This window comes from Chlorocebus sabaeus, chromosome 20 (genome assembly GCF_047675955.1).
Source record: "Chlorocebus sabaeus isolate Y175 chromosome 20, mChlSab1.0.hap1, whole genome shotgun sequence".
Lineage (NCBI taxonomy): Eukaryota > Metazoa > Chordata > Mammalia > Primates > Cercopithecidae > Chlorocebus > Chlorocebus sabaeus.
In genome coordinates this window covers 15,492,258-15,517,622 of record NC_132923.1, presented here as the reverse complement: position 1 = coordinate 15,517,622, position 25,365 = coordinate 15,492,258, and the positions used below count along the sequence as shown (strand labels likewise).

Genomic DNA, 25,365 nt, shown 5'->3' with positions numbered 1-25,365 from the left:
TTTTTTTTTTTGAGGCGGAGTCTCGCGCTCTCTCCCAGGCTGGAGTGCAGTGGCCGGATCTCAACTCACTGCAAGCCCCGCCTCCGTGGGTTCACGCCATTCTCCTGCCTCAGCCTCCCGAGTAGCTGGGACTACAGGCGCCCGCCACCTCGCCCGGCTAGTTTTTTGTATTTTTTAGTAGAGACGGGGTTTCACCGTGTTAGCCAGGATGGTCTCGATCTCCTGACCTCGTGATCCGCCCGACTCGGCCTCCCAAAGTGCTGGGATTACAGGCTTGAGCCACCGCGCCCGGCTTTTTTTTTTTTTTTTTTGAGACTGGTATCTCGCTCTGTCTCGCAGGCTGGAGTGCAGTAGCGTGATCTCAGCTCACTGCAAGCTCCGCCTCCCGGGTTCAAGCAATTCTGCCTCAGCCTCCCGAGTAGCTGGGACTACAGGCACCTGCCACCATGCCCGGCTACTTTCTTTTTGTATTTTTGGTAGAGACGGGGTTTCACCATGTTAGCCAGGATGGTCTCGATCTCCTGACCTCGTGATCTGCCCGTCTTGGCCTTGCAAAGTGTTGGGATTACAGGCATGAGCCACTGCGCCTGGCCAAGTGCTGGGATTACAGGCGTGAGCCACGGTGCCTGGCCAAGTTCCTGTTTTCTTACACATTGTTACCTTTCTTCCCGGCCATCTAAGCCTCTGGTATTGGTTGGTCAGGGAGATGGATTTGAGACTGAGTTCTCATCTCCTCTGCTGCAGCACCCTACTAAAGCCTCTTCCTTGGCAATAATCGTCTCAGTGATTGGCTTTCTGTGGGGCAAGCAGCAGGAACCCCAGGTCTCTGAATTTTGGCAAAGGAATCTCCTGATGAAGGTGGAATCGATTCTACTGACCAACCTGAAAACGATCAGATGTTTGAAAGCCCTTAATCTTGGGGTCAGAGTTTGGTCTGCCCTTGTCTTTTCTTTGGGCCTACCCGTCAAAATCAGCCTGGCCAAACCTGTCTTCAAGGACCAGGAGCAGGGCCAGCTTCTGTCCACGTGGCTTCTGCCGCAGGGTCGGCAGCCACCTTCCTCTTCCCTGTGACTTGAAGAGAAGCTTCAGGGGGTATTTACTCAAGTTGCTAGAAGCCCGTGAGGCGCCGGTCCGCGGTGACCCTGTGGTTCCCACCGTACCCGTCGCCCTCTTTGGTTCTCTGGCTGTCATCAGGGGGCAGTAACGTTCGGGTGAGTTAGGGCTTCGAAGACACTAGGCAGGGAGGGACCAGTAGGGAAGGGCACCACCCCCTTAGGTCCTGCGCATGAGGGATCCCAAAAGGTCTTGAATAGAAAGGGAGGGCCAGGCGTGGTGGCTCATGCCTGCAATCCCAGCACTTTGGGAGGCGGAGGTGGGTGGATCACAGGTCACCCTGTTTGAGACCAGCCTGGCCAAGATAGTGAAACCCATCTCTGCTAAAAATACAAGTAGCCGGGTGTGGCTACAAGAGGAGCTCCTGTAATCCCAGCTACTCAGGAGGCTGAGGCAGAATTCCTAGAACCTAGGAGGTAGAGGTTGTGGTGAGCTGAGATTGCCCCACTATGCTTTAGCCTGGGCAACACAGCAAGACTCCCCCTCAAATAAATAAATACAAAGGGAGAGTTGGAAGTAGATCAAAGAGAAAAGAAATCCTAGATGATTTTGTATCTGAAGGCACCATGAAGATGAAGTCGATGCCTTCTGGGCCGGGTCCTCCTGTTGCAGGTGAACCAAGTTCTAGCCTCCATTGGGACCGAAGGAGGTGACTTTGGCCTGGCTCCTAGTGAGGAAGCCATGCCTGGTCCTGTTCTGTTTGGGCTTAATCCTGTAGCACTTGATGGGCTCTCCCGGGCTTCCCATGGATTCCAAGGATGCAACTGAGAAGTATATTGTTAATGCACTTACTTGAATGAAGGGGTGGCCTGCCTATCCACACCTGTAGGCATTTCTTGTCAGGTGGAATGAGAGACTTGAGAAAATAAATCAGACACAGAGACAAAGTATAGAGAAAGAAAAAGTGGGCCCAGCAGACAGGCGCTCAGCATACAGAGGACTGGCGCCAGCAAGTCTCTGAGTTCCCTCAGTATTTATTGATCATTATCTTTACCATCTCGGAAAAGGGTAAGTGGCAGGAAAATAGGGTCATAGTAGGGAAGTCAGCAGAAAGACATATGAATAAGTTTAAGGAAAAGTGCTGTGCTTTGATGTGCATGGCACATCAAAGGCACTTGTTTAAAAAGCACATCCTGCACAGCCCTAAATCCATTAAACCTTGAGTAAACACAGCATTCGTCTCTGCAAGGACAGGGTTGGGGGTAGGGTTATAGATTAACGGCATCTCAAGGCAGTATAATTTTTCTTCATATAGAACAAAATGGAGTCTCATGTCTACTTTCTACATAGACACAGTAACAGTCTGATCTCTCTTTTCCCCACATTTCCCCCTTTTCAACAAAGCTGCCATCGTTCATGGCTCATTCTTGATGGTCGCCGTCTCTCTAGAACTGCTGGGTATACCTGCGGACTAACAACAGACAGAACAGGCACACAAGGATCAATATGAAATTTTACAATGGTACTTCCAATGGTCTTAACCCAAGTGACAGGGTTAAGATTTTCGAGGTCATCAGCAACTCCTGCAATTGCCTCAGTTTCTGGTACCAACACAGAGATCACATACTTCACAAGATAATAAAATATCACAAAGCAAGTGGAGGCAAGGCGAGATCACAGGACCACAGGATGGGGCAAAATTAAAGTTGCTAATGAAGTTTTGGGCACGCATTGACATTGATAACATCTTATCAGGAAACAGGGTTTGAGAGCAGGCAACCTGTCTGACCAAAATTTATTAGGTGGGAATTTCCTCATCCTAATAAGCCTGGGAGCGCTACAGGAGACCGGGGCTTATTTCATCCCTTCGGCTTCAACCGTAAAAGGTGGCCACCCCCAGGGGGCCGTCTATAGACCTACCCTCAGGGTGCATTCTCTTTCTCAGGGATGTTCCTTGCTGAGAAAAAGAATTCAGCAATATTTCTCCTATTTGCCAAAGAAAGAAGAGAAATATGGCTCTATTCCGTCCGGCTCACCGGCAGTCAGTTCAAGGTTACCTCCCTTGTTCCCTGAACATCGCTGTTATCCTGTTCTTTTTTCAAGATGCCCAGATTTCATATTGTTCAAACACACATGCTCTACAAACACTTTGTGCAGTTAACTCAATCATCACAGGGTCCTGAGGCAACATATATCCTCAGCTTACAAAGAAGATGACAGGATTAAGAGATTAAAGTAAAGACAGGCATAGGAAAACACAAGGGTATTGATTGGGGAAGTGATAAGTGTCCATGAAATCTTCACAGTTTATGTTCAGAGATTGCGGTAAAGACAGGCGTAAGAAATTATAAAAGTATTAATTTGGGGAACTAATACATGTCCATGAAATCCTCACAATTTATGTTCTTCTGCCATGGCTTCAGCCGGTCCCTCCATTTGGGGTCCCTGACTTCCTGCAACATCTCTCCCTTTCTTTTTATGTAAATGTGCCATGGCAATGAAGGCTTGTTCGTTCTCTCGCTTTTGATAGAGGATTCTTTGACTGGTCCGGCACACTAAAAACAAGCGGATTAAACAGAGAAACCTAATTCCGAAATTTACTGCAGTGGAGCCCCCAGTAGACTTAATCTAATGCCTCAGCTCCAGGCACAATGGACAAGTGGAGCTTGAGAGACTTCAAATATTTTTTCTTTTAATTTAGAAATGTCTATAGTGAGATTATCTTCTCTTCCCTGTAGATGGCATCTAACCATGTTCCAGTGATGTTCAGACTCATTATAAACTTGGGGTGTAATAAAAAAATCTGACATATTCCAGTCACACTGTAACTGGAAATGATGTTCCAAGCTCATGAGTCTATCTCCCATCCAAATGAGTTTGTCTAAGATCATTAATTTGATTTGCCAATTTTTGATCAATGCCAGATTGTGAATTCCACAATCTTGTAGAATTCTTTTGCCAATCATCAACAAAGCTTACTGTCTGAACAGAAGAGTGCAATGCAACTCCTGCCACAGCGGCTGTAGCTGTGACTGCAATTAATCCCATAACCACTGCAATTAAAGTAAAAATGAATCTTTTGGATCTATTTTAAAAGCCTGTTAATACTTCAGTCAAAATATGGATGGATGGCGAGGCCTCCCATGGTTGGTCCATGGACACAGGGATCCACACGCCTTCTCTTGCTCTCACTAGCAGAAGAGGGTGTTGCCAATTAAAAGTCGAATCAATGCAAGTAAAATATCTGCAACTTTCACAGGTTATAGTCTGGGAATCTGGTTTAATGACTGTATTTCCTACAACTATCATATAAGGGGACTTTACACAACTTTGTAAAGGAACTGTTAGACTGGAATTTAGGTTGACAGCATAAAATGGCTTATGATCTCTTGTTTCTCTAGTTTGATTTCCAGACCAAATTCTAAGGTGGTATGAACCCACAGTAAGCTTCCATAATTCTGGATGTTCAGGACCAGAAACAGGACTTACTATTTTTGGTCTTGGAGTAGGTATTACTTTTTCTCCCCATTCCCAAGAGTAGAAAGACTGTAATTTTTCGTGCTTATGTTCGTCTAAACTTTCTGTTAAGTCACTATCAACAGCTGGATTCACTTGTGCACTGGAACACGATTGAGTTTGTCCTGTGCAATGTGGTGGAATTGACCTTGAGGGGCCCAATCTATAACAGTTCCAAATTGATTGTTTTGTAATATCACCGCACTATCGGCCACATGTTCTTCCCAAACTAAAACTTCTGTGTCTCTTGATTCTTTGGGAATTTTCTTGAGACAAGGTTTCCCTTTTGGCCTAAATTTTAATGATCTTTGATAGGAAAAGTCTTGTAAATAGTATATACCTGTGGTTTGAGTGACATTCCACTTACCATGTGATAAGTAAATCTACTGGTGGGACTGACAGTAGGTACTTCTACCAACCAATTTTGGATTGCAGGCAAAAAACATCCTGGTGCTCTCCCTAGGCAAATAGGAGGATAACGGTACCCAGTGGAAATATTTATCATCATTCCTTCTTCCTGTGGTTTGGCAGGGCAACAATCATCTGTGGGACCAGGTACCCACACACTATGATTAACATATACTTCAGTAGGATTATCCATCCATGTAACTGTGAAGGGGTGGCCTGCCCCTCCACACCTGTGGGTGTTTCTCGTAAGGTGGAATGAGAGACTTGAGAAAAGAAATAAGACACAGAGACAAAGTATAGAGAAAAGCGGGGCCCAGGGGACCGGCGCTCAGCTTACAGAGGACCCACGCCGGCCCCGGTCTCTCAGTTCCCTTAGTATTTATTGATAATTATCTTTACCATCTTACAGACAAGGGAGTGGCAGGACAATAGGATCAAAGAAAAAGAGGAAATCGACAGTAAGACATATGAACAAAAACCTCTGTGACATGAATAAGTTGAAAGGAAAATGCTGTGCCTTGAGATGCATATGCAAACATTTCCATAAATCTTTTAGCAGCATGTTTTCAGTCTATCACATGGGGAGAAACCTTGGACAATACCTAGCTTTCTTAGGCAGAGGTCCCTGCGACCTTTGGCCGTGTATGTGTCCCTGGGTAGTTGAAATTAAGAGAATGGTGATGACTTTTAACCAGCAAGCTGCCTTCAGACATTTGTTTAACAAAGCACATCCTGCACAGCCCAAAATCCATTCAACCTTGAGTTACCGCAGCACAAGTCTCTTGCAAGGACAAGGTTGGGGGTAGGGTCACAGATTAACAGCATCTCAAATACAGAACAAAATGGAGTCTCTTATGTCTACTTCTTTCTATATAGACACAGTAACAGGCTGATCTCTCTTTCTTTTCCCCACATTTCCCCCTTTTCTTTTCAACAAAACCACCATTGTCATCATGACACCGAGATTACATACTTCACAAAGTAATTACAAGGCAAGTGGAGGCAGGACGAGATCACAGGATGGCGTTAAAATTAAAATTAAAAATGAAATTTTGGGCACGCATTGTCATTGATAACATCTTACCAGGAAACAGGGTTTGAGAGCAGACAACCTGTCTGACCAAAATTTATTAGGTAGGAATTTCCTCGTCCTAATAAGCCTGGGAGCGCTACAGGAGGCCGGGGCTTATTTCATCCCTTCGGCTTCAACCGTAAAAGGCGGCACGCCTCCAAGGGGGTCGTTTATAGGCCTACCCTCAGAGCGCATTCTCTTTCTCAGGGATGTTCCTTGCTGAGAAAAAGAATTCAGCGATATTTCTCCTATTTGCATAAGAAAAGAGAAGAAATATGGCTCTGTTCCGTCCGGCTCACCGGCGGCCAGTTCAAGGTTGCCTCCCTTGTTCCCTGAACATTGCTGTTATCTTATTCTTTCTTTGAGATGCCCAGATTTCATATTGTTCAAACACACATGCTCCACAAACATTTTGTGCAGTTTAAGGCAATCATCACAGGGTCCTGAAGTGACATATACCCTCCTCAGTTTACAAAGAAGATGATGGAATTTAAGAGATTAAAGTAAAAACAGACATACGAAATTATAAAGGTGTTAACTTTGGAGAACTAATAAATGTCCATGAAATCTTCACATTTTATGTTTTTCTGCCGTGGCTTCAGCCAGTCCCTGCATTCAAAGTCCCTGACTTCCCGCAACGTTCTCCCTCCCTTTTCCTCTATATAAATGTGCCATGGCGATGAAGGCTTGTTCGTTCTCTCGATTCTGACGCAGGATTCTTCGACTGGTCCGGCACACTAAAAACAAGCCGATTAAACAGAGACACATAATTCCAAAATTTACTGCAGTAGAGTTTCCAATAGACTTAATCCAAGTCGTGGGGTTTAATCCATAAAGATTTTTTGCCACTTGATCTAACGCCTCAGCTCTAGGCACAAGATTTAAGTGACTTTGAGAGGCTTCAAAAATTTGTTCTTTTAATTTAGAAATGTCTAAAGTAAGACTATCTTCTCTTCTCTGTAGATGGCGTCTAACCATGTCCCAGTGATGTTTAGGCTCATTATAAACTTGGGGTGTAATACAAAAATCTGACATATTCCAGTCACACTGTAACTGGAAATGATGTTCCAAGCTCATGAGTCTATCTCCCATCCAAATGACAGTTTGTCTAAGATCATTAATTTGATTTGCCAATTTTTGATCAATGCCAGATTGTGAATTCCACAACCTTGTGGAATTCTTTTGCCAATTGTCAACAAAGCTTACTGTCTGAACAGAAGAGTGCAATGCAACTCCTGCCACAGTGGCTGTAGCTGTGACTGCAATTAATCCCATAATCACTGCAATTAAAGTAAAAATGAATCTTTTGGATCTATTTAAAACGCCTTTTAATACTTCAGTCAAAATATGGATGGATGGTGAGGCCTCCCACGGTCGGTCCATGGACACAGGGATCCACACGCCTTCTCTTGCTCTCACCAGCAGAATACGGTGCTGCCAATTAAAAGTCGAATCAATGCAAGTAAAATATCTGCAACTTTCACAAGTTATAGTTTGGGAGTCTGGTTTAATAACTATATTTCCTATGACTAACATATAAGGGGGCTTTACACAACTTTGTAAAGGAACTGTTAGACTGGAATTTAGGTTGATAGAGTAAAATGGCTTATAATCTCTTGTTTCTCTAGTTTGATTTCCAGACCAAATTCTAAGGCGGTATGAAGCCACAGTAAGTCTCCATAATTCTGGATGTTCAGGACCAAAAACAGGACTTACCATTTTTGGTCTTGGAGTAGAGATTCCCTTTTCTCCCCATATCCAAGGGTAGAAAGACTGTAATTTTTTTGCTTCTGTTTGTCTAAATTTTCTGTTAAGTCACTATCAACAGTTGGACTCACTAGTGCAGTGGGACAGAATTGAGTTTGTCCTGTGCAATTGTGGTAGAATTGACCTCTAGGTGCCCAATCTATAACAGTTCCAAATGTATTGTTTTGTAATATTACCGCACTATCGGCCACACATTCTTCCCAAACTAAATCTTTTGATTCTCTGGAAATCTCCTTGGGGCAAGGTTTCCCTTTTGGCCTAAATTTTAATGATTTTTGATAAGAAAAGTCTTGTAAATAGTTTACCTGTGGTTTGAGTGACATTCCGCTTACCATGTGATAAGTAAATCTACTGGCGGGACTGACAGTAGGTACTTCTACCAACCAATTTTGAATAGCAGGCATTAAACATCCTGGTGCTCTCCCTAGGCAAATAGGAGGATAACGATACCCAATGGAAATATTTATCATCATTCCTTCTTCCTCCGGTTTGGCAGGGCAACGATCATCTGTGGGACCAGGTACCCACACACTATTATTAACATATACTTCAATAGGATTATCCATCTATGTAACTGCCCGAATTAAGGGCGGGAAAGGCACATAGGCCCAGTAGGTATAATTAGCTGCAGCTGCTCCTGCAGGCATGGGGAGACTTACCACCATTGATACAATCATAAAAGCTGTAAGCAGCATTTTTTCTGGGGTTTGTGTCACCTTTGTGCTAGCTAGGCTTTTTCCAGCTAAAGGTGTCAGCTTCTTTAACTGTGCCCAGGTCAGCAGCTCCGCCTTCTTGGTGCGTGGTGACTTCATCTGTTCTTCTGATATCATCACTTGGTTCATCATGCGAGTCAATGGTGCTCGATTGTGGTGTTTCCGTCTCCGTGGAGGCGCTTTTCTTTGCATCTCCGATGGGTTCATTGTAGAACTTCAAATGTTTAGTGGGTATCCAAACAGGAAGCTGATTTTCTCCTGGTGAAACACAAGCAAAAAACCTCTTCCCCAGGTTATCACCTTCCCTATTTCCCATGTCTTATTTTTGTTGTCTTAACACCAAATCAGTTTTCCTTCATGTGGACTGTTCTTTTTATCAGTAAGATGTTGTTCTGCAGAAGTAGTAGTCTGATTTCTATAAATGTTTAAAAAATTTAAAGTATAGAGTGCTAGATTAAGCTGCATCTGAGGAGTGGTACACTCCTTACTGTCTCCCCCTTTTTTTTGTTTAACTAACTGAGTTTTGAGTATTCTATTAGTTCTTTCAACTATGGCCTGTCCTTGGGAATTATAAGGAATTCCTGTTGTAAGTGTAATATTCCACTGATTTAAGAATTTTTGGAAAGCTTTACTACAATAACCTGGTCGGTCCATTGTCAGTTTTAATTTTTTCTGGAACTTCCATTACAGCAAAACAAGATAATAAATGTTTTTTAACATGGGAAGTACTTTCCACTGAAACCTGGTGGCTGGTTTTTTATTATTTATGGCTGGTATAGTAAAGGCAAATTTTTCACAATCTTGCTCTGCCAGAGGAATGGTAAAAAAGCAGTCCTTAAGATCAATTATAATTAAAGGCCAGTCTTTTGGGATCATGGCCGGAGAGGGCAATCCGGGTTGAAGAGGCCCCATGGGTTGAACTACAGCATTTATGGCTCTTAAGTCCATTAACATATGCCATTTGCCTGATTTTTTCTGAATTACAAATACAGGAGAATTCCAGGGTGAGAATGAAGGCTCAATGTGTCCCTTTTCTAATTGTTCTTTTGCTAATAAATGTAAAGCCTCCAGTTTTTGCTTCGGTAGCAGCCACTGATTTACCCATACCGGTTTTTCTGTTTTCAAAGTTAATGGAATGGGTTTAGGAGGCGCTACAGTGGCCGCCCCTAAAAAGGATACCCTATTCCTTTTCTTTCTTGATTTTTCTCAGTCTCAATTGGGACTTTAATGCCATTTTCATTTTTTCCTAACCCTTTTCCTGGTGTATATCCCATCTTAGTCATGATTTTTTGACTCGTGGGGCTGTATAATGGAGCGGGCATAATGATTTCTGCACCCCATTGCTGTAATAAATCTCGACCCCATAGATTAACAGGAATTGAAGTAATCATTGGCTGAACAGTACTTTCTTGATTATCTGGTCCTAAACAATGTAAAATCATTGTACTTTCATACACTTCAGAAGCTGTGCCTACACCGACAAGTCTTGTAACAGCCTTTTGTTTAGGCCAATTTTTGGGCCACTGATTTAAAGCAATGACAGAGATATCTGCTCCAATGTCTACCAACCCTTCAAACTGTTTTCCTTGAATAATGGCCTTACACACAGGTCTGCTCTCAGAGACCAGACTTGCCCAATATGCAGCCTTTCCTGTTGGATCAGTGCTTCGGAACCCTCCTGTTCTTTTTATCTCACTGTTTCCAACTTTAATATAAGGTAGGAGTAATAATTGAGCAATCCTGTCTCCTGGACTGGCACTCCAAGGAATTGAGGAACTAATAACCAATTGAATTTCGCCTTTATAGTCTGAATCAACCACACCAGTATGAATTTGAACTCCTTTTAGATTTAAACTTGATCTTCCTAAGATTAGTCCTACAGTCCCCTCAGGCAATGGGCCATATACCCCTGTGGGGATTTTTCGAGGAGGCTCCCCTGGAAGCAGAGAGACTGCTTGTATGGTGCATAAATCTACTGTTGCACTGCCGCTTGTGGCGGGGGATAATTGCTGTATTGTGATAATTGGCTTATTCCCTGAGACACTTGTGGCAGTGGGGGTTGTTGTTCTTGAAAACCCTGAGGAACAAAGGGCTGAATTTGGAATGCCCCAGTTTGTTGCGGGGCCTGAGGCTGGCCCCTCCTCTCGTTTCCCAACAGTGGTTGCCCATTTTTATCAAATTTGGAACGACATTGATCAGCCCGAAGTTTTCCCTTTTTACATCTTGGACATAGGCCAGGTGGCTCTTTATCTGTTCTTGTAGTAGCTTGAGTAGTTACATTGTTTATTTGAGACTAGGCAATTCTTTTTTAGATGACCAATTTGACCACAATTATAACATCTTCCCCCAAATGTTCTAACCTGTCCTCCTAAAGCTACTCCTGTGATTGCTTGAGCCATAAGCATAGCTTTATGCATAGCTCCTCCAATTCCATCGCAGGCTTTAACATACTCTGAGATTACATCTGATCCTGCGGGAACCCTTACTTTTAATGGCTTAATGGCTGATTGACAATCAGGATTGGCGTTTTCATACGCCATCAACTCCACTATGACCTTACGGGCATTTTCATCGTTAATTGACTTTTGAGCATTATCTTGAAGTCTTGCTACAAAATCAGGGTAGTGCTCTTTAGACCCTTGTCTTATTGTATTAAAGGAGGGGCAGGTGGTTCCTGGGTCTTGGATTTTTCTCCCAGGCCCTAAGGCAGATAGCCCTGATTTGCTCAATGGCCTCATTTGGCATTATTACTTGTTGGTCAACAGTGCTCCAATTTTGACCTATTCCTAATAGTTGATCTGCATCTATGTCAATTGGAGGATTGGCAGTCCTATTTTTTCGGACCTGTACTTGTGCCCCATCAATCCACCAAGTCTTAAATTGTAAAAATTGAGAGGGTGAGAGTGAGGATTTTGCCAGAATCTCCCAATCATAAGGAATGAGTCTATGTCCATGAGCAATGGAATCTAATAATATTCTCATGTAAGGAGAGTTGGGTCCATACTGTTTTACTCCCTCTTTCATTTCTTTTAGCATTTTTATATAAAAAGATTTATATCTGGCTTCAGCTACGGGAAGCTCTCCCTCTTGGGCCCCTTCTCCAGGTGGTCTTGCTTCTAATATTACTGGGAATTGCCAAATCTCCTTGTTTTCTTGCCTCATCAATAATTTTATGTAACGCACTAACCTGTGTACTAGGCGGTGCTGTAGGATTAAGTCTCATGGTGGGCAGCTGAGGATATGGCACCCTGCCCTGTGGTGCTGGAAATGTTCCTGGCTGTCCATACAGATTTTCTGGGGGCTGCCGATACTGCAAGTTCAGCTGGCGGCCAGTATTGATAGGCTACTGGGAGCTGGGTCTTATTTTCTACTGGCTGATATTGTGGACACTGTATTTGGATGGCATTGCCATGACAGAGACTCTATCTTTTCCTATTTGATCTTCTTTTGGAGTTAGTACTTGTTTAACCTGCATTTGAGGTTGTAAAGTTACAGGCATCTGAGCTGCTGGAAGAGGAGTTGGCCATCGTGGTTTAGACTCTGATGGCTCTGCTAATTCTGGATCTTTTTCCTCTAATTTTAACGTTTCAGGATATATTACCTCCTGTAATTGATTATTGTCAACATTTTGCATTGACTGAGCCATTACCGGCTCTGATACACATTCACAGTGTGAACTTTCCTTTCCTTTCCGGGATTCTATCCCTGACTCTTTTCCACAATCTACTGCACAGCTTTTAGGGACATCAGAAATTGGAACGCTGTCTTCTTCTGTTTGAAATAGTTCTAAAGCTACTTTAATAATGACCCAATCATTCCATACTGTAAGCAGAATGATTTTACCTTCCCTACTTGCTTGTTTTAATTCTTTGCCAATTTTTTCCCAGTCTTTTAGATCTAAAGTTCTCTGTTCTGGAAACCATGGACAAAACTGCTCTATTGTTTGAAATAGCGTAATTAGATTTTTGGTAGAGACTTTCACTCCCCCTCTTTAAGAGAATTTTAATAAAGCTGCGATAAGAGGCATATTTACTCTTAGTTTGCCCCATTGTTACCCTAGGTTCTTCCGAGCGCACAAGCTTACCGCAAGGCTGACTGTAGACGTACTCGGGAGTCTCTCGTCGACTTGTCCTCAATGACCACGCTCCAGCGTACCTTCACCTTAGAGAAAAGCTTCCACGTTGGGCACCAGATGAAGGGGTGGCCTGCCCCTCCACACCTGTGGGTGTTTCTCGTAAGGTGGAATGAGAGACTTGAGAAAAGAAATAAGACACAGAGACAAAGTATAGAGAAAAGCGGGGCCCAGGGGACCGGCGCTCAGCTTACAGAGGACCCACGCCGGCCCGGTCTCTGAGTTCCCTTAGTATTTATTGATAATTATCTTTACCATCTTACAGACAAGGGAGTGGCAGGACAATAGGATCAAAGAAAAAGAGGAAATCGGCAGTAAGACATATGAACAAAAACCTCTGTGACATGAATAAGTTTAAAGGAAAATGCTGTGCCTTGAGATGCATATGCAAACATTTCCATAAATCTTTTAGCAGCATGTTTTCAGTCTATCACATGGGGAGAAACCTTGGACAATACCTAGCTTTCTTAGGCAGAGGTCCCTGCGACCTTTGGACCTTTGGCCGTGTATGTGTCCCTGGGTAGTTGAAATTAAGAGAATGGTGATGACTTTTAACCAGCAAGCTGCCTTCAGACATTTGTTTAACAAAGACACATCCTGCACAGCCCAAAATCCATTAAACCTTGAGTCACCGCAGCACATGTCTCTTGCAAGGACAAGGTTGGGGGTAGGGTCACAGATTTACAGCATCTCAAATACATAACAAAATGGAGTCTCTTATGTCTACTTCTTTCTATATAGACACAGTAACAGGCTGATCTCTCTTTCTTTTCCCCACATAACTGCCCGAATTAGGGGCGGGAAAGGCACACAGGCCCAGTAAGCATACTTAGCTGGAGCTGCTCCTGCAGGCATGGGGAGACTTACCACCTTTGATAAAATCATTAAAGCTGCAAGCAGCATATTCTCTGGGGTTTGTGTCACCTTTGTGTCCTCTAGGCTTTTTTCAGCTAACTGTGTCAGTTTCTTTAATTGTGCCCAAGTTGGTGGCTCCGCCTTCTTGGTGGATGGTGACTTCATCTATTCTTCTGATATCGCCACTTTGTTCATCTTGCGAGTCAATGGTGCTTGATTGAGGTGTTTCTGTCTCCGTAGACGTGCAGAACTTTGAATGTTTAGTGGGTATCCAAACAGAAAGCTGATTTTCTCCTGGTGAAACACAAGCAAAACCTCTTCCCCAGGTTACCACCTTCCCTATTTCCCACGTCTTATTTTTGTTGTCTTTCCACCAAATCAGTTTCCCTTCATGTGGGCTGTTCTTTTTACCAGTAAGATGTTCTACAGAAGTAGTAGTCTGATTTCTATAAATGCTTAAAAAATTTAAAGTATAGAGTGTTAGATTAAGTTGCATCTGAGGAGCGGTACACTCCTTACTGTCTCTCCCCCTTCTTTTTGTTTAATTAAGTGAGTTTTGAGTGTTCTATTCGTTCTTTCAACTATGGCCTGTCCTTGGGAATTATAAGGAATTCCTGTAGTATGTGTAATTTTCCACTGATTAAGAATTTTTGGAAAACTTTACTACAATAACCTGGTCGGTCCATTGTCAGTTTTAATTTTTTCTGGAATTCCCATGACAGCAAAACAAGATAATAAATGTTTTTTAACATGGGAATTACTTTCTCCTGTCTGGCAGGTTGCCTATATGCAATGTGAATAAGTATCAACTGTTACATGAACACATGATAATTTGTTCAATGTACAAATGTACAAATGAAGGTACATGTGTAACATCCATTTGCCATAACGCATTAGGACACAGACCTCTGGGATTAACTCCTGCGTATTGAGTGGGCAGGTTTAGGACTTGACACTGGGTGCAATGTTGTACAGTATCTTTTGCCTGTTTCCATGTGACATCAAATTTGTTTTTTAATCCTGCTGCATTTACGTGAGTCAAAGCATGAAGTTCTTGTGCTTTTATGAATGCAGAGGATACCAGTAAGTCAGCTTATTCATTTGCTTCAGTTAAAGGTCCTGGTAAATTAGTGTGTGCTTGAATATGAGTAAAATAAAATGGAAAATTCCTTCTTCTTACAGTTTGTTGTAATAAATTTAACAGCTGGTTTAACTGATCATCCATGCTATATTTAATTAGAGCTGTCTCAACATCCCTTGTAGCCTGTACTACATATGCAGAATCTGATATAATATTAACAGGTTGATTAAAATCTTGTAACACTGTAATGACTGCAAACAAGTCTGCTCTTTGAGCAGACTGATATTGAGTTTTGATTACTCGCTCTTTTGGCCCTGTGCAAGTCGCTTTTCCATTGCTGGAACCATCAGTAAATGAGCATTTTCTAAAGGTTCGTGTCTGGTAATTTTAGGTAAAATCCAAGTAGTCAATTTTAAAACCTGGAAGATTTTTGTTTTCGGGCTATAATTATCAACAATTCCCACAAAATCAGCAAGACCAATCTGCCATGCACCAGAATTGATAAAGGCTTGTCTAGCTTGTTTCTTGGTTAAAGGAACAACTATTTTATCTGGGTCATTTCCACACAATTTTATTATTCGTAATCTTGCCTGACCAATTAATGTAGCTATTTGATCCAAGTACAATGTAAAAGTCTTAATTGTACTGTGAGGAAGGAACGACCACTCCACAAGATCAGTATTTTGAACGATGATGCCTGTTGGAGGATGTACAGTAGCAAAAATCAAAAGTTGGAGTGGCGCTAAGGGATGTATTTATTTGCGCTGACTGAATTTTTTCTTCCACTAATTTAATTTCTTTTGTGCCTCCGGGGTTACTATTCTTTTATTATTTAAGTCTGGGTCTCCTCTTAGGATAGAGAACAAATTTGACATGGCATAAGTAGGAATGCCTAGAGTTGGCCGAATCCAATTAATATCGCCTAGCAATTTTTGAAAGTCATTTAATGCTTTTAATGTGTCTTTTCTTATTTCTATTTTTTATGGCTTAATTTTTCTACTTTCTATCTGCATCCCTAAATAATGAAAAGGAGTAGAGGTTTGAATCTTATCAGATGCTCTTGTCAGTCCTGCGTTGGCAACCTCTGCTTGCAGAAATGTGTAACAGTCAACTTAATTTGTCTCTTGTTTCTGCAGCACATAAAATATCATCAATATAGTGAATGATGTAACAATCTGAACATTTGTCTCTAACTGGTTGAAGAGCTTGACCTAGGGAAGTCTGACAAATAGTTGGACTATGAAGCGTTCCCTGAGGTAACACTTTCCACTGAAACCTGGTGGCTAGTTCTTTATTATTTATGGCTGGTATAGTAAAGGAAAATTTTTCACAATTCTGCTCTGCCAGAGGAATGGTAAAAAAGCAATCCTTCAGATCAATTATAATTAAAGACTAGTCTTTTGGAATCATGGCTGGGGGAGGGCAATCCGGGTTGAGGAGGCCCCACGAGTTGAACTACGGCAATTACAGCTCTTAAGTCAGTTAACATCTGCCATCTGCTGGATTTTTTCTGAATTACAAACACAGGAGAATTCCAAGGCGAGAATGAAAGCTGAATGTGTCCCTTTTCTAATTGTTCCTTTGCTAATAAATATAAAGCCTCCAGTTTTTGTTTTGGTAGCGGCCACTGATTTACCCATACTAGTTTTTCTGTTCTCCAAGTTAATGGAATGGGCTTAGGAGGCTCTACAGTGGCTGCCCCTAAAAAGGATACCCTATTCCTTTTCTTTCTTGATTTCCCTCAGTCTCAATTGGGACTTTAATGTCATTTTCATTTTTTCCTAGTCCTTTTCCTGGTATATATCCCATCTTAGTCATGATTTTTTGACTCATGAGGCTGTATAATGGAACAGGCATAATGATTTTTCACCCCCTTTGTTGTAACAAATCTTGACCCCATAGATTAACAGGAATTGAAGTAATCATTGGCTGAACAGTACTTTCTTGATTATCTAGCCCTAAACAATGTAAAATCATAGTACTTTGATACACTTCTGAAGCTGTGCCTACGCCAAGTCCTGTAACAGCCTTTTGTTTAGGCCAAGTTTTTGGCCACTGATTTAAAGCAATGACAGAGACATCTGCTCCAGTGTCTACCAACCCTTCAAACTGTTTTCCTTGAATAATGGCCTTACACACAGGTCTGCTCTCAGAGACCTGACTAGCCCAATATGCAACCTTTCCTGCCGGAGCAGTGCTTCTGAACCCTCCTGTTCTTTTTATCTCACTGTTTCCAACTTTAATATAAGGCAGGAGTAATAGTTGAGCAATCCTCTCTCCTGGACTGGCACTCCAAGGAATTAAGGAACTAATAACCAATTGAATTTCACCTTTATAGTCTGAATCAACCACACCAGTATGAATTTGAACCCCTTTTAGATTTAAACTTGATCTTCCTGAGATTAGTCCTACAGTCCCCTCAGGCAGTGGGCCGTATACTCCTGTGGGGATTTTTTGTGGGGGCTCCCCCGGAAGCAGAGAGACTGCTTGTATTGTACATGAATCTACTGCTGCACTGCCGCTTGTGAGAGGGGACAATTGCTGTATTGTGGTAAATGGCTTATTCCCTGAGGCACTTGTGACAGTAGGGGTTGTTGTCCCTGAAAACCCAGAGGAAAAAAGGGCTGAACTGGGAATGCCCCAGTTTGTTGCGGGGCCTGAGGCTGGCCCCTCCTCTGGTTTCCCAACAGTGGTTGCCCATTTTTGTCAAATTTAGAGCGACATTGATTAGCCCAATGTTTTCCTTTTTTACATCTTGGACATAGGCCAGGTGGCTGTTTATCTGTTGTTGTTGTAGCTTGAATAGTTATATTTTGTTTATTTGAGACTGGGCAATTCTTTTTTAGATGACCAATTTGACCACAATCATAACATTTTCCCCAAAATGTTCTAACTTGTCCTCCTAAAGCAACTCCTGTGATTGCTTGAGCCATAAGCATAGCTTTATGCATAGCTCCTCCAATTCCATCACAGGCTTTTATGTACTCTGAGATTACATCTGATCCTGCCAGGACTCTTCCTTTTAATGGCTTAATGGCTGATTGACACTCAGGATTGGCGTTTTCATATGCCATCAACTCCACTACAACTTTACGGGCATTCTCATCCGCAACTGACTTTTGAGCAGCATCTTGAAGCCTTGCCACAAAATCAGGGTAGGGCTCTTTAGAGCCTTGTCTTATTGTATTGAATGAGGGGCAGGCGGTTCCTGGGTCTTGGATTTTCTCCCAGGCCCTAAGGCAGACAGCCCTAATTTGCTCAATGGTCTCATTTTGCAATATTACTTGTTGACTAGCAGTGCTCCAATTTTGACCTGTTCCTAATAGTTGATCTACGTCTATGTTAACTGGAGGACTGGCAGTCCTGTTTCTTCGGACCTGTTCTTGTGCCCCATCAATCCACCAAGTCTTAAATTGTAAAAATTGAGAGGGTGAGAGTGAGGATTTTGCCAGAATCTCCCAATCATAAGGAATGAGTCTATGTCCATGAGCAATGGAATCTAATAATGTTCTTACGTAAGGAGAGTTGGGTCCGTACTGTTTTACTCCCTTTTTGATATCTTTTAGCATTTTTATAGAAAAGGACTCATATCTGGCCTCAGCTGTGGGAGGCTCTCCCTCTTGGGCCCCTTCTCCAGGTGGTCTTGATTCTAATATTGCTGGGACTGGCCACGCCTGAATATCTCCTTGTTTCCTTGCCTTATCAATAATTTTATATAATGCACCACCCTGTCCAATAGGTGGTGCTGTAGGATTAAGTCTCATAGTGGGCGGCTGAGGATACAGCGCCCTGCCCTGTGGCGCTGGAAACATTTCTGGCTGTCCATACTGACTTTCTGGGGGCAGCGGATACTTAAGTCCGGCTGGCGGCCAGTATTGATAGGCTACTGGCGGCTGGGTCTTATTTTCTACCGGCTGATGTCGTGTCTTAGACTCTGACGGCTCTGGTAATTCTGGACCTTTTCCTAATTTTAATGTTTCTGGATATATCACCTCCTGTAATTGATTATTGTTAACATTTTGTGTTGACCGAGCCATTACTGGCTCTGCTACATATTTACAATGTGAACTTTCCATTCCTTTCCGGGATTCTATCCCTGCCTCTTTTTCACAATCTATTACACAGCTTTCAGGGACATCAGAAACTGAAACGCTATCTTCTTCTGTTTGAAACGGTTCTAAAGCTACTTTAATAATGACCCAATCGTTCCATACTGTAAGTGGGATGATTTTACCTTCCCTACTTGCTTGTTTTAATTCTTTGCCAATTTTTTCCCAGTCTTTTAGATCTAAGGTTCCCTGTTCTGGAAACCATGGGCAAAATTGTTCTATTGTTTGAAACAGCGTAGTTAGATTTTTTGTAGAGACTCTAACTCCCCCTCTTTTTAAAATAATTTTAATAAAGCTGCGATAAGAGGCATATTTACTTTTAGTTTGCCCCATTGTTCCCCTGGGTTCTTCCGAGCGCACAAGCTTACCGCAAGGCTGACTGTAGACGTACTCGGGAGTCTCTGGTCGACTTGTCCTCAATGACCACGCTGGAGCGTACCTTCAACCTAGAGAAAAGCACCCACGTTTGGCACCAGATGAAGGGTGGCCTGCCCCTCCACACCTGCAGACGTTTCTCGTCAGGTGGAACGAGAGACTTGAGAAAAGAAATGAGACACAGAGACAACGTATAGAGAAAGAAAAAGTGGGCCCAGCGGACACGCGCTCAGCACCGGCACTGGTCTCTGAGTTCCTTCAGTATCTATTGATCATTATCTTTTCCATCTGGAAAAGGGGAAGTGGCAGGACAATAAAGTCATAGTAGGGAGAAGGTCAGCAGAGAGACATATGAATAAAGATCTCTGTGACAAGAATACGTTTAAGGAAGTGCTGTGCTTTAACATGCATATATGCAAATATCTCCATAAACATTTTCAGTGCTTAAAGAGCAGGATTGCCGCTAGCACGTCCAACCTTCAGCCCTAAGGCGGTTCTCTCCTATCTCAGTAAATAGTACAATTGGGTTTTAACCGAGACATTCCATTGCCCAGGGACAGGCAGGAGACAGATGCCTTCCTCTATCTCAACTGCCAAGAGGCCTTCCTCTTTTACTAATCCTCCTCAGCACAGACCCTTTACCGGTGTCGGGCTGGGGAACCATCAGATCTTTCCCTTCCCACAAGGCCATATTTCAGACTATCACAGGAGGAGAAACCAGAGGTATTTGGACAATACCTGGCTTTCCTAGGCAGAGGTCCCTGCGGCTTTCCACAGTGTTTGTGTCCCTGGGTACTTGAGATTAAGAGAATGGTGATGACTTTTAACAAGCATAATGCCTTCAGGCACTTGTGTAACAAAGCACTTCCTGCATAGCCCCAAATCCATTAAACCTTGAGTAAACACAGCACAGTCCTTGTCTCTGCAAGGACAGGGTTGGGGGTAGGGTTACAGATTAGCAGCATCTTAAGGCAGAAGAATTTTTCTTAGTACAGAACAAAATGGAGTCTCTTATGTCTACTTCTTTCTGCACAGACACAGTAACAGTCTGATCTCTTTCTTTTCCCCACACTTGAAGTAGGAGTATTTTAAAATTTTTTAGCAAAGGAAATGATTTCTGACAGGTTTTGCACTGAAGACATTCACGTGTCAGGAAAACAGGAAAAACACTATGCTGTGAAAAGCAAATGCTGTTGAGATTGTCTCACAAACACAAACTGCGCTTCAGCATGTAGGTTTGGGCCTCAGGTTGGGCACATTTTACTTTAAGCGCACTGTTGGTGAAACTTAAGGTGAATCTAGGACTTATATATACACACATACATATAATACACACACACAGACACACGGTCTTCCTATCTTGTCCAGGGTGGTCTCCAACTCTGGGTCTCCAGCGATCCTCTGCCTCCCCTTCCCAAAGTGCTGGGATTACAGGCATGAACCACCTCGCCCAGTCCATTTTAGTTTAATATTTTTAATTTAAATACACAATCCAAAAATTACATAACAAGTACAGGAAGCCCACTTTATGCCAGTTTTACAAAAACAGTAAAGATATATCAATGACAAAGCGTCAAAGTGGCAAAATCCTAAAGTACTGAGAGGAAAAAAAGTTATTCTAGAATTCTATGCCAAATTGAAATATCTTTCAAAATTATGACTGAAATCAGAACATTTAAAGACATACAAAAAATGACAGAATTCACCGAACCACACTACAAGAAATGTTAAAGGAATCCCTCCAGGCGTAAGGATAAGGATACTAGACAGAAATCTGAACCTACACAAAGAAATGGAGACGACTGAAAATTGCTATATACGTACTTGGATGTTGGGGTTTATAACATGTCCAAAATCAAATTACATGACAACACTAGCATGAAGGCCAGAAGGGGAGGTATAATGTCACTTGATGGCAGACGGATAAAGATGTATTCTAGAAACCCTAAACCCATCACTGACATAACAAAAGAAAGAGTTACACCTAAGAAGCCAAATAAGGAAAGAAAATAGAATGATATTTAAAAAAACCATGCAATCGCTGGGTGCGGTGGCTCACGCCTGTAATCCCAGCACTTTGAGAGGCCAAGGCAGGCAGATCACTTAACAACTGCTCTCCAGGCCTCTATCCTATAGAAATACACAAAAGGCCAATGAGAAGTGTACAAGAATGATCACTGCAGCATTATTTGTAACCATAAAATAATAGAGCCAAAGTAATTTCAAAGACACATGAAAATAGTCTTATTTATTCAACAAACACCAATAATTGAACAAACAATGGAAGCAAGTCCTTTTCCAAAAGGAACACAGAGGTTCATGATCCTCCAAGGATTTTAGGGTTCCTAGGAGCCTAGTTTTTGGTCTAGTTCTGCGACATCTTATGCTTGGGGAGCTACAGGTTCTCGTGTTTGGGGGATCTTTCAGGTTCTATCTCCATTATCCCCTCTATTCCTCCCCATTCTGCTACAATAAAAAAACAATTCTCACCTCCGGAAGATCCCGCCTGTGCCTCCGCACGAGCCTTTCAGGGGGTCTGGATGTCTGGTCCACTGAAGGGGTGGCCTACCCCTCCACACCTGTGGGCGTTTCTCGTTAGGTGGAACGAGACACTTGAGAAAAGAAATGAGACACAGAGACAAAGTATAGAGAAAGAGAAAGTGGGCCCAGGGGACCGGCGCTCAGCATACAGAGGACCCACGCCGGAACCGGTCTCTGAGTTCCCTTAGTATTTGTTGATAATTTTCTTTATCATCTTAAAGATAAGGGAGTGGCAGGACAATAGGATCAATGTAGGGAGAAAATCAGCAGTAAGACATATGGATAAACATCTCTGTGACATGAATAAGTTCAAAGGAAAATACTGTGCCTTGATATGCATATGCAAACATCTCCATAAACCTTTTAGCAGCATTGCTCCAGCAAGTCCCACCTTTTGCCGGAAGGCGGTTTTCTCCTATCTCAGTAAACAGAGCATACAATCGGGTCTCACACAGAGATGTTCCATTGCCCAGGAATGCTTTTCTCTATCTTAACTGCCAACATCCGCCAAAAGGCCTTCTTTCCTCTTGTACTAGTCCTCCTCAGCACAGACCCTTCACCGGGGCGGGCTGGGGGACGATCAGGTCCTTCTCTTCCCACGAGGCCCTATTTCAGACTATCACATGGGGAGAAACCTTTGACAATACCTAGCTTTCCTAGGCAGAGGTCCCTGCGACCTTTGACCATGTACGCGTCCCTGGGTACTTGAGATTAAGAGAATGGTGATGACCTTTAACCAGCAAGCTGCCTTCAGGCACTTGTTTAACAAAGCACATCCTGCACAGCCCAAAATCCATTAAGCCTTGAGTCACCACAGCACATGTCTCTTGCAAGGACAAGGTTGGGGGTAGGGTCACAGATTAACAGCATCTCAAATACAGAACAAAATGGAGTCTCTTATGTCTACTTCTTTCTATATAGACATAGTAACAGCCTGATCTTTCTTTCTTTTCCCCACAGTCCACTGCTCCCCGGCTTCTTTTTTTGCTTTTGCTTTTCCCTTCCCCCCGCTCCTGCCCTCAGGCCTCAAGACCCGACCACCGCCCAGGTGAGTCCCCGCGGCTCCACTGCGCAGAAAGTGCACTGGAGGCCTTGCCCCTTGCAGCCCCGCGGGGTGCCGAGAAGTCAACTAAATAAATGCTTTGTAAAAATAACTTTTCCATGGAAAAATCTCTCATGATTTCCATTCTGAATGCTCTTCAAAGGACTAAAAACTAAAGGTGACGATGGATTCATTCGACAAGTCCTAGTCGGGCGGCCTGGTGAGTGGCAGACCCTGCTCCCCGGGAGGGGACCCACGAGCGACCCTCGCCACCATCCCTGCCCTGGTGGAGCCCCCATGCGGGACACAGGATCCAAAGATGGCAGCGGCAGCTCTGCAGGGGCCCGAAAGCGACTGGGCAGGGTGGACACAGGCTCCCTCACTGGGTGAAGGTGGCACAAGGAACGGGAAGAGCCATCCCGGGAGCCACCCGGGGTTCAGCTTCCCCTTGGGCCCCCAGGCGGTCGCAACAGGGGCGTTTCTGGGGGTTTCTGAAGCAGGCGAGGGGCAGGGCGGGAGAAGGCCATTCGGCTGTCCTTCTGGCTCCAGAATCTCCCAACGCACAGGTGTCCAACGTGACCAGCGCGACTCACCGCTCCAATCTTTCCGATTTTCCAAGGGCCTTGCTCAGTGGTCCTGCCTGGCGGGCTCTGAGGATGGAAGGGAGGGAGAAAGTTTAGTGAGTGCGCCCTTCCTGTAGCGCCCAGTAGAGCTCACAGTACCTGTCTCTGTGGCGCAATCGGTTAGCGCGTTCGGCTGTTAACTGAAAGGTTGGTGGTTCGAATCCACCCAGGGACGCTTGTTGAATGCTTTTAAAAGCATTCATGCATTGTCAATCACTACATGAATGGGCAAGATTTTTACCTTTCCGGAGTCCTAGGCCACTAATTTGTGACTTATCCATGTCAAGGGCCAGGGCACCTTCCCGACCGGATTCTTAACCGGGTATCTCCTGAAATCCTGGGTTTATACCTGTGTAACTCAGGAATCCTGAAACAGAGACCTAGGAACCCACTTTTAGTGCGATAAAATTCTAATTCAGTCCGTCATACGCTTAAACGAGTAATTTACATGCCTCCATTTTTTCATATTTCAGTAATAGGAGTCCAGTAGTATCCCCAGGATGTCACGGGATTTACTGATTGTTCTATCAATAATGTGACCAGTGGAATCATTCATCATCACAGTGATCCTCTCTATCATTTTTGAAAACAGTATTTTTCCCCAGTTTGTGCATGATTTATTTAACCCTTTTCAAAATGTTTTTGTTAGCCAGGCGTGGTGGCATGTGCCTGTAATCCCAGCTACTTGGGATGCTGAGGCAGGAGAATCGTTTGAGCCTGGGAGGTGGAGGCTGCAGTGAGCTGAGATCGCACCACTACACTCCAGCCTGGGCAACAGAATGAGACTCCATCTCAAAAAAAAAAAAAAAAAAGGTTTTTGGGATGAGGTTGGTTTCATGGTTTTAGAATTACAAAGAATTACAAAGAATTACAAAGCCACCATTCTTGTACACATATCTTTGGTCATTGTGGAAATGTCTACACCGCAGATATTTCTATGGTGTAGAGAACTGGATGCGCCATTGCTACATTATAGTGTTTATATAACGCTTCTAATTTGAGTACATTCTGCAAATGTATCTTTCACGGGAGCAATACCTAATAATATTCCAATTTGAATATTTATAAGAGAAAAAATGGGAAGATGTGCAATTGAGCTTCGTGCCTCTCCATGGGGCCCATGTTCATAAAATGGTGGCATTAGCTATCTGAGAGTGGAGTTTGCGGCCCTCTGACATCAAAAGCTGAAGCAGAGGACATGAAAACCCTCACTGCACATCCTCTGTAGTCTGGCCAGAATCATTCCTAGGTCAGCGGTCTCTTATCAGGAGGGAATGCTGCTTGCTTGCTTTGTCAAAACCACGGAAGGGAGGGAAAGTATCAGGGTGTTGGTTGATAACAGTGGTGAAGCAAGTCTTTCCAAAGGCCTGGTTTGTTAACCCTTAGGGAAAAAAAGCCTAATTCTTTTTTTTTTTTTTTTTTTTGAGACGGAGTCTCGCTCTGTCACCCAGGCTGGAGTGCAGTGGCGTGATCTTGGCACACTGCAAACTTCGCCTCCCAGGTTCACGCCATTCTCCTGCCTCAGCCTACCGAGTAGCTGGGACTACAGGCGCCTGCTACAATGCTCGGCTAATTTTTTTGTGTTTTTAGTAGAGACGGGGTTTCACCTTGTTAGCCAGAATGGTCTGGATCTCCTGACCTTGTGATCCACCCACCTCGGCCTCCCAAAGAGCTGGGATTACAGGCGTGAGCCTCCGCGCCGAGCCAAAGATGTCTAATCTTTAGCCAGTGTTTGTCTTTTGATTGATAGGTGGGTTGCTTGGTTACTTTGGCCCTTGTGTGCTTGAATGTTGCCTCCATCCCATAATTTTAAGTACATGCTTGATATGCAGTCCATATGTATGAGCCTTAATGAGCTAATTATCATATGAAGTCATTTTAAGGATACATTTTCTCTCTAATCCACATGCCTATCTCTGAGGAGCTGCCCCTTTACTGGTTTGGATCTTGCTGGCCATGGGGTCCTTGCGTGCCTTTTTTTTTTAAAGACAAGTTCTTGCTGTGTTGCCCAGTCTGGAGTGCAGTGGCACGATCTTGGCTCACTGCAACCTCTGCCTTCCGGGTTCAAGCAACTCTCC

At 43.4% G+C, this 25,365-nt stretch overlaps 1 non-coding gene and 2 pseudogenes across 1 annotated transcript; 1 reads left to right on the top strand and 2 right to left on the bottom strand.

Annotated features, from left to right (window-relative positions):
* Positions 1–1,372: 1,372 nt before the first annotated feature.
* On the bottom strand, positions 1,373–6,244 carry LOC140709282 (endogenous retrovirus group K member 7 Env polyprotein-like; annotated as a pseudogene).
* On the bottom strand, positions 5,941–9,096 carry LOC140709332 (endogenous retrovirus group K member 25 Env polyprotein-like; annotated as a pseudogene).
* A 14,292-nt stretch (positions 9,097–23,388) lies between these two features.
* TRNAN-GUU (transfer RNA asparagine (anticodon GUU)) lies at positions 23,389–23,462 on the top strand. Its single transcript has one exon. It is a non-coding gene; the product is annotated as a tRNA-Asn (tRNA).
* The last annotated feature ends 1,903 nt before the right edge of the window (positions 23,463–25,365 follow it).